Source organism: Lathyrus oleraceus, chromosome 2 (assembly GCF_024323335.1).
Source record: "Lathyrus oleraceus cultivar Zhongwan6 chromosome 2, CAAS_Psat_ZW6_1.0, whole genome shotgun sequence".
NCBI classification, from domain to species: Eukaryota; Viridiplantae; Streptophyta; class Magnoliopsida; order Fabales; family Fabaceae; genus Lathyrus; species Lathyrus oleraceus.
Window position 1 is genome coordinate 32,402,008 of NC_066580.1, and position 15,675 is coordinate 32,417,682.

A 15,675-nucleotide genomic window follows, 5' to 3' on the forward strand; every position below is an offset into this window, starting at 1 on the left:
TGTACTGCCTTAGATAAAAATCGTAACAATAGTAATCGGTAGATTGACGATTTGGTCTTTGTGGGATCGATAATCTTTTATATTACTCTGACGCGATTCATGCACTTGCGAATATGGCGATCAAGTTTTTGGCGCCGTTGTCGGGGACGAACTTCGTCAAATTTCGTACCCTGTTGTTACACCATCTAGACTAAGGCATTATTATCCGATAAATGCGAAGAACCCGTAGTACCGGAAATTTAGTAGATCCTTTAGCGGAACCCGAAAGTTACACTCGTACACGCCTCTTACTCATCCGAAATAAGAAAGCTATGGCTGAGAATCGCGACCGGAGACCTCTTAAGGATTTTGCCCAACCCTCTGGCGAGGAACCTAGTTCTAGTATAGTAAACCCCCTCATTCCTGTCAACAATTTCGAACTAAAACCATCTTTACTGCAATTAGTGCAACAAAACCAATTCGCAGGTCTCGCTACTAAGAACCCAAATCAACATTTAAAAGTCTTTATCCAACTGGCCGACACCTTTAAATCCAAAGGTGCTTCACCTGATGCGATTCGTTTAAGATTATTTCCTTGCTAGATATTTAGGAGAGTATTCCTTGCTAGATATTTTCCCCATAGTAAGACTGATGTTCTTCGAAACCAAATAACTAGATTTACTTAAAACCAAGGAGAATCACTTTTTTAAGCTTGGGAGAGATACAAGGGGCTATTAAGAGTCTGTCCACACCATGACCTAGAACAATAGCTGATCGTTCATACCTTCTACAATGGACTCCATTATAACACAAAGATGAGCATCGACGCTGCCGCTGGTGGTGCGTTGATGAACAAACCTTACCCTGAAGCTTGTGACCTAATTGAGGATATGGCCCAAAACCATTACCAATGGGGAACTAAACGAGCATCAGTAGAGAAAAAGGAGACCCAAGGTGGAATACATGAGATAAGTTCTATGGACATGATGCAAGCGAAAATGGACGCTTTAGCCTTTAAGGTCGAACATATTTCTATAAACTCTAACACCGCAGTGGTAGTCCACACAGAGTGTGAACTTTGTGGATCTAAAGGACACGAATCGGAGGAATGTAACCTTTTGAATGACCTGAACACCGACCAAGTGAATTACGCCCAAGGTAACCCATTTTCAAACACTTACAACCCTGGATGGAAGAATCATCTGAATTTTTCCTATAAAAACCAGAACCCTATCCAAAATTTTGCACCTCAAAGACCACACGGTTTTCAAGCCCAAAAACCAATTCAACCTATGCAAGTTGTGCCCCAGAAGCCTAACCTTGAGAAGATCATGGAGAACTTTATATTAGGCCAGACTAAGCAAAATAAAGAATTCCTAAACCAGAACATTCACGTGAGCGAACTGATAACGCAATTAGGGACTAAGATTGATCAGATAATTACTCACAATAAGATGCTTGAAACTCAGATCTCACAGGTAGCACAAAACCAAGCCCCATAAACTACACCTGGAGGACAATTCCCTGGACAACCTCAACTCAACCCTCGAGGGCAAGCTAACGCTATCGCATTATGAAGTGGGACCGCTTACGAAGGGCCTTATAACCCAGCAATGAGCGAGTCCAAAGCTTCTAAAGAAAATATACCTACCAACCAAGGAGGGGAACCAGTGGAACCCGAAAAACAAACCGACCAAGAAGGAGAAGCCAAGGATAAAACTTACAAACCACCACCCCCATACAAACCACCAATCCCATATCCGCAAAGACTTAAACAAACCAAAATCGATAACCAATACCAAAAGTTTATAAAAGTAATAGAGAAGCTTCATGTAGAGATTCCTTTCACCGAAGCCATCACCCAAATTCCATCTTACGCCAAATTTCTCAAAGACATCTTAACCAACAAGCGTAGGCTTGACGATCCCAAACCCTTGGAATGCAACTGTATTTCCGAGAATAAACTTGCTAAGAAGGAGAAAGACCCTGTGAGTTTTTCTATACCTTGCATTCTAGGGAGTCATGTGATCGACAAGGCTTTCCTAGACTTATGCGCTAGTGTGAGTTTAATTCCCTTAGCTGTGTGTAAAAGGTTAAACTTAGGAGAATTGCAACTAACTAAGATGTCCCTCCAATTAGCCAATAGATCTGTTAAGTATCCTGTAGGCATATTAGAAGACATCCCCGTTAGGATCAGTCAACTTTATATCCCGACAGACTTTGTGGTCATGGATATCAAGGAAGACGACGATATCCCTATCCTTTTAGGTAGACCATTTTTATCAACAGCCGGAGCTATAATAGATGTTAAAAGAGGAAAATTAACTTTCGACCCTCGAGGGCAAGGTTGATCAGATAATTACTCACAATAAGATGCTTGAAACTCAGATCTCACAGGTAGCACAAAACCAAGCCCCACAAACTACACCTGGAGGACAATTCCCTAGACAACCTCAACTCAACCCTCGAGGGCAAGCTAACGCTATCGCATTATGAAGTGGGACCGCTTACTAAGGGCCTTATAACCCAACAATGAGCGAGTCCAAAGCTTCTAAAGAAAATATACCTACCAACCAAGGAGGGGTACCAGTGGAACCCGAAAAACAAACCGACAAAGAAGGAGAAGCCAATGATAAAACTTATAAACTACCACCCCCATACAAACCACCAATCCCATATCCGCAAAGACTTACACAAACCAAAATCGATAACCAATACCAAAAGTTTATAAAAGTAATAGAGAAGCTTCATGTACAGATTCCTTTCACCGAAGCCATCACCCAAATTCCATCTTACGCCAAATTTCTCAAAGACATCTTAACCAACAAGCGTAGGCCTGACGATCCCAAACACTTGGAATGCAACTGTATTTCCGAGAATAAACTTGCTAAGAAGGAGAATGAAATTCTGGCGTAGTCAGAATTCAGATGTTCTACTTCAAGTCATGACATCTGATCTAACATTGTACCTATTACAGCAAGACAGTTATTACACTCTGTACTAATGTGCACCTTTTCACAGTGTCACGACCTCTCCTTCTATGTCATCCTAGAATGGAGGGACACCTAGTTAGGTGCACCTTATCATTCACTTCTGTTGTTTTCCTACACAGATATTAGCAAGATGTCTCAATCCTGTTTTGGACATTATCTGTTACATTGTTCCAGTTTGTTGGTCATCTACTTGTATTTCCTAAATTAAGGTTGTAACAAGTTAAACTAATCTCCACTTATTAAGGAGCTAACAAATAGATTATTTGCCAGGTTCATTAATTGTAGCTTAGTTGTTAGTTTCCTAGATTTTAGATCAGCTGGTGGATTCCTGAAGAATAGCCTGAGAAAAATCCTGAAACAGAAAAACTAACCATCCAACAATTTAGCATATGCAGTCAGGAGTGAATGTCACAACATTCCGTTTGACATCCAAGTCCAGAACCCTATGCTAAGTCTGTTTGGTTCCTGAAAACAGACTGTGCTAAATTTGCTGTACTGTAAAAGACCAACCAGTCTCTACTTCAGTATCAGCTTACTGGAAGAACTGTCAAGACACCCAGTTTGACAGTTTCACAATGATCTTTTGGCCAGGTCTGTTATGCTTTTGAAATCCAGACTTCACTACATACTGAACAGAAATCATCAGCTTATTATACAACATGTGCTGTTGTTGATGAATGTCAAAACATTCTGCTTGACATTCCAACAGAAGGCTATGTATCAGGTCTGCTATTATCTTGCTGAACAGACTGAGATACATGCTCAGTTGTGGCAGACATGATTATATCATACAGAAGGAAAACACACACAGGAAATTGTTAACCCAGTTCAGTCCAACATGACCTACATCTGGGGGCTACCAAACCAGGAAGAAGATCCACTATTAGTAGTATTAATTCAGAGTTAAACTCCCCCGTTTACAACTCATCACTTAATCCCTACCCAATGCAATTTATACCTAGGAACTCCTAGATAGAAACCTCCAGTTTCCATTCCTATCACTACACATACAATGTAATGTTACCACACCTTGAACTTGCTTCACAGCTTCATTCAAGAACAAAATCACTCTTGCCTACAGGCTTCGAGTTACAAACACTCTCAGGTTTTACCACTGAGAAACACATGGTAACCTTCCCACAGATTGGGAGGTTTACCTTACACACACCCCTAAAAATTCATTCTAAGAGGCTTACAAAAACTAGATTACAATCAGCTATTTATAACCTAATCACCCAACTGGATTTGGGCCTTCAGAAAATTGCAGCAGACTTGTTCTTTGCTGTTGCAACTTCAGCAGAAAAATTCTGCTACAAACAAGGTCTTCAAGTTCCTAAACTCTCTCCATATATATCTCCATGTTTAGAGCCTATATATATTCTGATTTAGTCTTCAAGACCTCCACAAGGGAGTTAGGATATTCACCAGATATCCTTGCTGATCCCATGACATATACTGAATTAATTAATTCAGTTTCCTACACATGCGCGATGTCACAGACCTGATGTCGTGACATCGTACATGACATGTTGGTCCAGATGTTGAATTTCTTCAACCCAACATATTAAAACAACAGAGATGATTCCATTATTTGTTTTCTAAAATTACTGCCAATCCTAAGGAATCAACAATCTCCCCCTTTGGCAAATTTTAGCTAAAACAAATAAACAATACACTGGACAAAACATCCCAATTTGGGAATGCTCTTCATCTCCGTCATTGGCTCCACCACCACAAACACCAAAGTTGGTGTACATGGGGAAGAAGAGGGACAAGACTTAGTTGTACCAGAACCCTTCCCCTCAACCGGAGAGCTTCCTGAAGAATATGTAATGCTGAGTGCATAGACAATGTAACTCAGATCACAAGGCACAACTGTCTTCTTAACTCAGATCACAAGACACAAGTGGTAAACCCAGTTGGTGGATTTTGTGCCTGATGCCAACTTCTGTTTGCTGCCACATCCACAGTTGGCTTTCTTCTGGTACATTCTCAACCCTAGGACTATATTCCTCTCCCCCTTTTTAGCTAAACATTTGTAAAGGCACCCTTCACAAAACCAGATCTAGGCGCAGCTTGCCCAAACCTTAACATACCCCATGATTCTGAGAATGGAGTGTTTTTCTTGTGAGAGGAAGAGGGCTAGTGCATCCTTTAAATAGTCCAGCCCGTGCCTAGGAATTTCCGGTAGAAATAAATGCTTGGTCAAGATGCATTTATTTTTGCTGAGAAACAGTCAGAGAATCACCAACAACATCTCAGACAATCTTTGAATACCTTTTATAGCTCTTGACTGTTTCTTTTCCAAAACAGCCGTTCCAGTGTATGGAGACCATTCCATATATGCAGTCAGACACGTTGCACGCGATGTCTTAACATTCCTGCATTCAGCCAGTTTCCCAAGACCTCTGTCATACCTCCAGTAGAGACTTGACACCTAGCACTGCTACAGCCAACTTTTCACACTTTAGTTGATGGTTACTCCCCCTGTACCACACAACTGTAGCCATCAGGCTTATTCTGGTTTATCAGACTTAGCCACATCACCCTCATAATTCCTAATGACTTTAAAATTCAGAAGGAATTAACAGCAATGTCCAGGGCAATGTCATGACATCCGGTCAGACATTCTTCTGCTCACTCAGCCTTGACATACATCACAGCATCCTGATAACTACCTAGTCATCTGAGAACACATAGACCACAAGCTTGGTGATTGCTTGCAGCACAAAGGCACAACTCCCCCTGTCATGGACAACCTACTCTCTTGGAGGTCACACATATCCAACATGGTTGGACCTTCACCTTCTTCCTGATTCAAAAAGAACTCAACCCACTTGATGAATGGAAAACATAAGACTCATCTTCATGTCTTCAAGAGCGCACCCTCTGTTCAACCCTCTTGGTTGAACACATCCACACCCTGAGTCAATCTCTCTTCTAACCAGAACAGAAAGCCACTTCACAAAATGTTCTAACATTCGTTAGGACATCCATCACACATAACAGGGAACACCATCTGATAGTCTTCAGATATCACTGAGTCACCAGCTTGATCAAGAAGAACCCAAACATAAATTGGGACATATACCTTTTCATCCCATTACATGAGATAATCTTCCATAGATGACTCAGAACTCCTACCACAAGCTCCAAGGGATAAATAGAAAACACCTCCTTTAGTCTTCAACTTGCTACTTTTCTGCTCAAAAGTAATTTGTCTCAGACTTTCCTCAAGAATAACCAGCTGCCTTATGTTGATTATCTTGATTCTTCGAACTCACTTCTGAGATAGACCAACTGCCACTGGTTGATTACCTCCTTCATGAATTCTCATATGAAAAGGTCAAATGCTGCTTTTTGACCTCCCCAAGTTTATCAGACTTCTCCCAAAGATATTCTGACCTTCCAAGTGAGACTTGAACTTCAAGCTACATGTTGAACAAAACTTAGCTTTTCTAAGACATGAACATGTACCATCCAGCCACTCCAAAGTACTGCTATGAGGACGACCTTTTTGAAGTATCCAATCTACAACCCTGTAGACCCTTCTATCTCAAGTTGATGTGCCACTTCACCAACTTAGAGTCTGATGTTGAGCCAAATGTCACAACATTGTGTTTTGACATCTAGCTGTTGAATTCAGCTCCTTCTTCTGCCACTTGAAAGAACTTCCTCCCTTCACAGAACTAGAGTTCACTGTTCTCATAGACTTGATTGTGGAACCAAGTTTGAGTAACCAACCTCCATCCTGCAGGTTTGCAGTTAAGTCATTCAAGCTCACACCTTGATGAATCCCTGCTTCTTCTCCAAAGACATCAGACACTCTGATGCATGAGTCTTCAGAAGGACCAGTTAGAAACTAACCCTTCAGCTATACCTAGGATTCCACATCCTAAAGCAAGGCTGTTTCCATGATGTCAAGACTGCTGCCACTTGTTCTTGACTCCACAGTGTGCATAAGCTAATGCACTTCCTTACCTAGATCAGAAATAAACTGATCCAAGTAACCACCATCAAGACTATGATGTCTTCTTCTTCTTGTACACACCAAGGCTGAACATGTTTCTTGCCAGGAAACCTTTTCAGAGATCATACGCTTTTGCTGCCACCAAAGAGATAGATCATACCCCAATCTACTATCCTTCCTGTGATTTTGCACAGGGTCTTGAAGAAGAGATGTTCCAACATCTTGAAGAACATCAGTTATCTTGAGCTCCAAGGATAATCAATTAAATACTTGTACTTGACACAAGTAGACATTGATCTTAAATCCTTTCCCAATTATCCTTTCAGATACTTCCACCATAAGAATACTTTGAAAATACTCTTCTAGTGTCAACATCTTCTGCTTGCAAGCACCTCAATAGTCTTGAGACTCTTTCCAGATTAGATTCACCCTTAGGAGTGAGAGAGATGAATCCTTCCTTGCAAATGTGTCACACAACAACCAGAACCCATGTGACACAGGTCAACAGCCAACCAGACCCTAGGCTGACCAAACGTGAGGAGGTTAACCAAAACTCCCCCTCAAATTAACAATCATGGAAACTCCACACCAATATCCATGCATTGTACACAAATGTCTCAATATGACATCCACCATCCCTTACCAGTGGCAACTAACTCCTCCAATCAGACTTCAGCTGACCATAAGTACTAGTGAGACACACAACACCAGTCAATAGTAGATATGCATTGCCAGAGCATATTACCTCAACCAACCTCTGAATCTTCATATTCTCACTCCTAGTAAGAACTGCCACTTCTGAACGTGGTGTTTGAATATCAAGATTCATGGTTCCAACCCCCTTAAATGATATCACAATCAGGTTACCCCATTATTGACTGCTAACATCCAGGGGACTTGTCTTCCAACACACCATAGTACTTCAGGGAACAACTATCCAATCCTGATCAAACTGCAGGAAGATGCCTAACAGCAGGAGATTGCACAATGTCACATCTCAACCAGCTCAACTTCTAGGGATGACCTTCTTGAGCACACACCCAGTTGACCCTGCTCTTGTCAACTTAGCACACACAGATGTCTCCTCTTCCAGGTCAGGAGTAGGTTTCAAACAGAATTATCCCTTTGTTTGAACCCTAAAAACATCTGCTCTTCAACCAGTAGCTGCATACTTGTTGAACAACATGTTCTAACATCACATAGAACATTGGTTCCACCTCCTTGGAACAAACCTTCCTTGAAGGTCTTCAAGGTCTTCATATACACTACTCAAGAGAGTAAAAGAATCAGTGATTAAGTGATTCTTACCATCCTGATGTGAGAACGTCATGATGAGTGGACTTGAGGAGACTCAAGTATCTTTGACATCTTCAGTAGATTATGATGAGATCTTGAACACAGCAACCTTTCATCCACATGAGGGGAAACTACATCAGAGGTTGAGTTTTGCCAGGTATTATGCAGCAGAAATCATAATACAACTCAACTTATGAACACACACTTCACCAGATTTGCCTCCAAGACCATACCAGGTTTGAATGTGATTTAGTACTGGCACAGCTGTCCCACACACAGGCCAATTGCCAACCTCCAGAGACAGGTACACACCATTCCTGTCATGAACAGTCCATCCACCTACTTCAAGGGACCATTCAGGAAATTACAGAACCTTACACAGGTACCATCATCAGTACTAACATAACTCCTTGCCAGCTACCAGAAAGTATCACCCATGGATCTCATCCAGAGACAGAACAGGATGCCTGCTCTGATACCAATTGAAATTCTGGCGTAGTCAGAATTCAGATGTTCTACTTCAAGTCATGACATCTGATCTAACATTGTACCTATTACAGCAAGACAGTTATTACACTCTGTACTAATGTGCACCTTTTCACAGTGTCACGACCTCTCCTTCTATGTCATCCTAGAATGGAGGGACACCTAGTTAGGTGCACCTTATCATTCACTTCTGTTGTTTTCCTACACAGATATTAGCAAGATGTCTCAATCCTGTTTTGGACATTATCTGTTACATTGTTCCAGTTTGTTGGTCATCTACTTGTATTTCCTAAATTAAGGTTGTAACAAGTTAAACTAATCTCCACTTATTAAGGAGCTAACAAATAGATTATTTGCCAGGTTCATTAATTGTAGCTTAGTTGTTAGTTTCCTAGATTTTAGATCAGCTGGTGGATTCCTGAAGGATAGCCTGAGAAAAATCCTGAAACAGAAAAACTAACCATCCAACAATTTAGCATATGCAGTCAGGAGTGAATGTCACAACATTCCGTTTGACATCCAAGTCCAGAACCCTATGCTAAGTCTGTTTGGTTCCTGAAAACAGACTGTGCTAAATTTGCTGTACTGTAAAAGACCAACCAGTATCTACTTCAGTATCAGCTTACTGGAAGAACTGTGAAGACACCCAGTTTGACAGTTTCACAATGATCTTTTGGCCAGGTCTGTTATGCTTTTGAAATCCAGACTTCACTACATACTGAACAGAAATCATCAGCTTATTATACAGCATGTGCTGTTGTTGATGAATGTCAAAACATTCTGCTTGACATTCCAACAGAAGGCTATGTATCAGGTCTGCTATTATCTTGCTGAACAGACTGAGATACATGCTCAATTGTGGCAGACATGATTATATCATACAGAAGGAAAACACACACAGGAAATTGTTAACCCAGTTCAGTCCAACATGACCTACATCTGGGGGCTACCAAGCCAGGAAGAAGATCCACTATTAGTAGTATCAATTCAGAGTTAAACTCCCCCGTTTACAACTCATCACTTAATCCCTACCCAATGCAATCTATACCTAGGAACTCCTAGATAGAAACCTCCAGTTTCCATTCCTATCACTACACATACAATGTAATGTTACCACACCTTGAACTTGCTTCACAGCTTCATTCAAGAACAAAATCACTCTTGCCTACAGCTTCGAGTTACAAACACTCTCAGGTTTTACCACTGAGAAACACATGGTAACCTTCCCACAGATTGGGAGGTTTACCTTACACATACCCCTAAAAATTCATTCTAAGAGGCTTACAAAAACTAGATTACAATCAGCTATTTATAACCTAATCACCCAACTGGATTTGGGCCTTCAGAAAATTGCAGCAGACTTGTTCTTTGCTGTTGCAACTTCAGCAGAAAAATTCTGCTACAAACAAGGTCTTCAAGTTCCTAAACTCTCTCCATATATATCTCCATGTTTAGAGCCTATATATATTCTGATTTAGTCTTCAAGACCTCCACAAGGGAGTTAGGATATTCACCAGATATCCTTGCTGATCCCATGACATATACTGAATTAATTAATTCAGTTTCCTACACATGTGCGATGTCACAGACCTGATGTCGTGACATCGTACATGACATGTTGGTCCAGATGTTGAATTTCTTCAACCCAACATATTAAAACAACAGAGATGATTCCATTATTTGTTTTCTAAAATTACTGCCAATCCTAAGGAATCAACAGAGAAAGACCCTGGGAGTTTTTCTATACCTTGCATTCTAGGGAGTCATGTGATCGACAAGGCTTTCCTAGACTTATGCGCTAGTGTGAGTTTAATTCCCTTAGCTGTGTGTAAAAGGTTAAACTTAGGATAATTACAACTAACTAAGATGTCCCTCCAATTAGCCGATAGATCTGTTAAGTATCCTGTAGGCATATTAGAAGACATCCCCGTTAGGATCAGTCAACTTTATATTCCGACAGAATTTGTGGTCATGGATATCAAGGAAGACGACGATATCCCTATCCTTTTAGGTAGACCATTTTTATCAACAGTCGGAGCTATAATAGATGTTAAAAGAGGAAAATTAACTTTCGAAGTAGGATATGAAAAGATAGAGTTTATTCTTTCGAAGTTCCTGACGACACCAATCATAGGAGACGCATGCTACGTGATTGATATTATAGATGAATGAATAAGGGAATTTGATCAAGAAGAACATATGATCGAACCATTTTCAAACCCGAATGAAAAGGATGACGAGCTAAAGGAAACAAAACCTCACACTAACGAATGTTTGGCCCTTACTCCAGACCTTTCACCAAACTCTCAAAAACCAGCTCAAGAACTTAAGGAATTTCCCAAGAACCTAAGATACGAGTTTTTGGATAAAGAAATGAACCGTCCAGTAATAGTTAGTGCCACCTTAAACCAAGACGAGACAAACCAACTCTTGAATGTTTTACTAAGATACCCCTCTGCCTTAGGATACAACATCTCTAATTTAAAAGGTATAAGCCCATCAGTGTGTATGCACATGATCTCGCTAGAGGAGGATTCAAAACCTTCCAGAGAACATCAGAGAAGAATCAACCCTGTAATGAGTGGGGTGGTAAAAAAGGAAGTCCTTAAACGGCTAGAAGCTGGTATAATCTATCAGATCTCCGATAGTAAATGGGTAAGTCCTGTACATGTGGTACCCAAAAAAGGAGGCATCACAGTCGTGTAGAACAAGAAGGGCGAGCATGTGGCTAAACGTATAGAAGGCGGATGGCGTATGTGCATAGACTATAGGAAACTCAATAAGGCAACTAGGAAAGATCATTTCCCCCTTCCATTCATAGATCAAATGCTTGAGCGTCTTTCCAGACACTCTTACTTTTGTTATCTGGAAGGATATTCTGGATTTTTCCAAATACCCATACACCCCGAGGATCAAGAGAAAACAACCTTCCCCTGTCCTTACGGAACATTTGCTTACAGACGAATGCCGTTTGGACTCTACAATGCGCCAACTACTTTCCAATGTTGTATGATGTCAATCTTCGCAGATTATCTCGACGGAATTATGGAAGTATTCATGGATGATTTCTCGGTATGTGGGTTTGACTTTGAGAATTGCCTCATTAATCTTGAGAAAATCCTAGAAAGATGCGTAGAAGTTAACCTTGTATTAAACTGGGAGAAGTGCCAATTTATGGTTAAAGAAGGCATAGTGTTAGGACATATAATATCTGAAAGAGGCATTGAGGTCGACAAAGCAAAGATAGAAGTGATAGAAAACCTTAACCCTCCTAAGAATGTTAGAGAAGTCCGAAGTTTTCTTGGACACGCCGGTTTTTACCGGCGCTTTATCAAAGATTTCTCTAAAATAACAAAACCCCTGTCCGGCCTTCTGATGAAAGACGTTGAATTCATTTTCAATGAAAAATGTATCGAAACCTTTAATCATTTAAAATAAGCGCTGCATGGGAGGCAACCCATGATTTCTTTTTCCTTTACTTCACTTTTACTATTTCCATTTATATTTTCATATGTTATCTATCTATCTATCTATCTATCTATCTATCTATCTATCTATCTATCTATCTATCTATCTATCTATCTATCTATCTATCTATCTATCTATCTATCTATCTATCTATCTATCTATCTATCTATCTATCTATCTATCTATCTATCTATCTACCTATCTATCTATCTATCTATCTATCTGTCTATCTACCTATCTATCTATCTATCTATCTATCTGTCTATCTGTCTATCTATCTATCTATCTATCTATCTATCTATCTATCTATCTATATATATATATATATATATATATATATATATATATATATATATATATATATATATATATATATATATATATATATATATATATATATATATATATATATATATATATATATATATATATATATATATATATATATATATATATATATATATATATATATCTGTGTGTGTGTGTGTGTGTGTGTGTGTGTGTGTGTGTGTGTGTGTGTGTTTAGACTAACTGTTACAATATTTACGATTTCAGGTGTCCTTTGTTTTTAACCTAACTTTTCAGAATGGAGAATTTCGATACTATGCTAGTGATCTTTCGTGACCCAGTACAGGAGCAACGCTATGCCATGCTTTCCCAGCGTCCAATTCTGCCCACCAGATATCATGATTCAAGCTGCATGAAGGTCTTAGCCGTCGTAGCAGGAGTCGTCGACCCAGGCATCCTGACCAGGGCGGTGACGGTGCCGGTGATCAGCCATAGTTCTCTCTCTTTCAGGTTACTCCTACCCTATCTCATATCGAAACATTGAGGACAATGTTCGGTTTAAGTGTGGGAGGAGATTTTTATCGCTTTCCTTTATTTTCAGTATGTTTTGTGTGTTTTAGTTGTTTGCTTTTCTTTCAATAAAATAACATGTGTTTGGCGAGTCATCTGTGTGGTGTATCCGTACTTCTCCCATTTCTTTAGCCTTACCAAAAAATTTGTGAGCAAAGAAAACAATGTATTTTGAATATTCAGGCTATAAGACAAGTTCATGACAGGATGTAAAAGACTTGGGAAAACTTTTTCTAAAAATCGACATCGTCTTGACACCGTAGGCTTCATGATTATAAGAGTCGATCCCGATACCCCATATGCTGTCGCCCTAATTTTTGTTCCAAATAAGTCCTTAAGTAGTTTATCCTTGCAGTCAGCTCCGACTTAAGCATGCTCTACGTAGAAGACCGATGAAAATAAGTGAAAGATCATAAAAATTTCTACTTTGTTCTCTAGTTGTATGAAATTCCTGGCTAGGTGACTCTCACATGGTCATTTAACCCAGCAAAATAAAGAGGTTTGCGAAACATGCAGAAAAATAAATAAAAAATATGATAATATGCCCATTGTTGGTTGGTTCAGAGGTATCTGGTGCTGAACTTGGTAGGGTGGATTACGATCCAATCCCCCACAACTACAGTTGGGTTAAATAAAGGGGCTACACCAGCTTATGTACCAGAGCCTCATGCTTAAGATCATAATCACTAACCGATCACCTTACTATGAGTATGTACGGATAACAGGCTTAATGTGATTGCACCTGAATGAAAAGGACTTGAAGAGGATGAAAAGAAGGCCTAGGTATGGTGGGGTGATATAGATTGATTTGTATAGGAATGAAGCCTATGACCGCATTCGCAGAAAGTGTCACTATAATATCCTTAGTTCGATTCGTTAGTACCTATCGATACATTCATTGAATGAACTTATAAGTTCTTTTTAGCCTTGAATTAACTCTGGTTGATATTGTTTTTTCTTGCATGAGCTATAAAGAGTTTTGCTTGAGGACAAGCAAAGGTTTAAGTGTGGGAGAATTTGATCACACTGAATCACACCGCGTATTTGACTCGGATTACACATGTTTATTAGGTATTTATTATCATTTTGCTTGTGTTATGCTCTCTTTTGTGTTATTTTCAGGTATTTAGCTCTTTCAGGATCTTTTTAGAAGAAACGAAGCAAAGAGACCAAAAAATTAGGGTTTTCGGCAAATATTGTACTCGTGGCGTTCTGCATGGCGGCCGCTATAGGAGAAGCCATGACACATCAACCCTCAACCAGGAGGAAACTGCCACGACCCCATGAACTTCCCTATTTACTCACATGGCGGGCGCCATGGAAGGGTGGCGGGCGCCACCTTTGAATTCCACATTCCAACTAAAGAGAAGTTGAAGGGCATCCTGGTCTTTGCATGCTGTTGAGTTCCTCTATAAATAGGTCATTCTAGTTCACTTCCAAATCATCCAACTTAGTTTACAACACTAAGACTATAATATCATTTGTAAAAGCGGTAATCCGTCACATCGAGGGGTTATCACACCTTAGTGTAATTGAGTTGGAGCACTTTGACTTTGTCATCATCTTTATTTTCAAAGTCAAAGGTTTATTTACTTCCTTGCACCAGATTTAAAGCCTCCGTTTGGAGCAGGTTCTAATTTAATCGCCTTTTTATTTTACTTGCCATGCCTTACTTTATTTAATTCCTTGTCATGCTTTACTTTATCTAATTTCCTGCCATTGTCTTTACTTTATTTAATTTCTTGCCATTGTCTTTACTTTATTTAATTTTCTACCATTGTCTTTATTGCTCGTTTTAATTGTTTTACATGCTTTACTTGTTCTTCACGCCTTACATTCTAAACTTCTTCTCATCATGTTCAATACCGTTGTATTTGTTTGTATTACCATGTCTGGCTAAATCTTTGAAAGGTTAGAATGTAAGGATCGTGGTTAAAGAGATGCTTCACATATTGCATCTGTAGAAATGCTTTAGGGGCTGTTTAGATTTTTAATTCGAGTTTTCTAAAACACTTTTGGTTAATTTTAACTATTCAAGGAGTGTGAAAGCACCCTGGCATAGTTAACTAGGAATTTTTATCACTTTAAGGAAAAACGATTTTTGAAACTGTTTTCAGACGCGTTGATAGATTTAAAATCAGGAAACTCCTTTGGTAAACTTTCTGAATCAAAATCACTTTTCAAATAAGCTTACGAGTCTTATTTCTTAAAAATAGGTTTACTACTTTAGCGTTCTGCGCACCTTTTATAAGTGACAATAAAAGGCCTTAATTTAAGGGTAAACTCGGTTCTGAATACGCGAAAGTGACAATTCCTGTTAAATGGATTCTTTTCAAGAGTAGAAAATATTGCCCCATAAGTAGTTCTATTTAGACAATTGAAGCATTGTTTAACTGACGTGAAATACATTTAAGCCTATCTTCATCTGCACTGTATTTATCATTTTCTTTATTTACTGTTATTTTGCGACATCAATATCTCAATTGTACCGCCTTAGATAAACATCGTAACAATAGTAATCAATAGATTGACGATTTGGTCTCTGTGGGATCGATAATCTTTTATATTACTCTGACGCGATTCGTGCACTTGCGAATATAGCGATCAATACCTCATGCACACCTA

General features: G+C 39.4%; 1 non-coding gene across 1 annotated transcript; it reads right to left on the reverse strand.

Moving 5' to 3' along the window:
- Window positions 1-630: 630 nt before the first annotated feature.
- LOC127124411 (small nucleolar RNA R71) lies at window positions 631-739 on the reverse strand. Its single transcript, XR_007803908.1, has one exon. It is a non-coding gene; the product is annotated as a small nucleolar RNA R71 (small nucleolar RNA).
- Window positions 740-15,675: the final 14,936 nt, after the last annotated feature.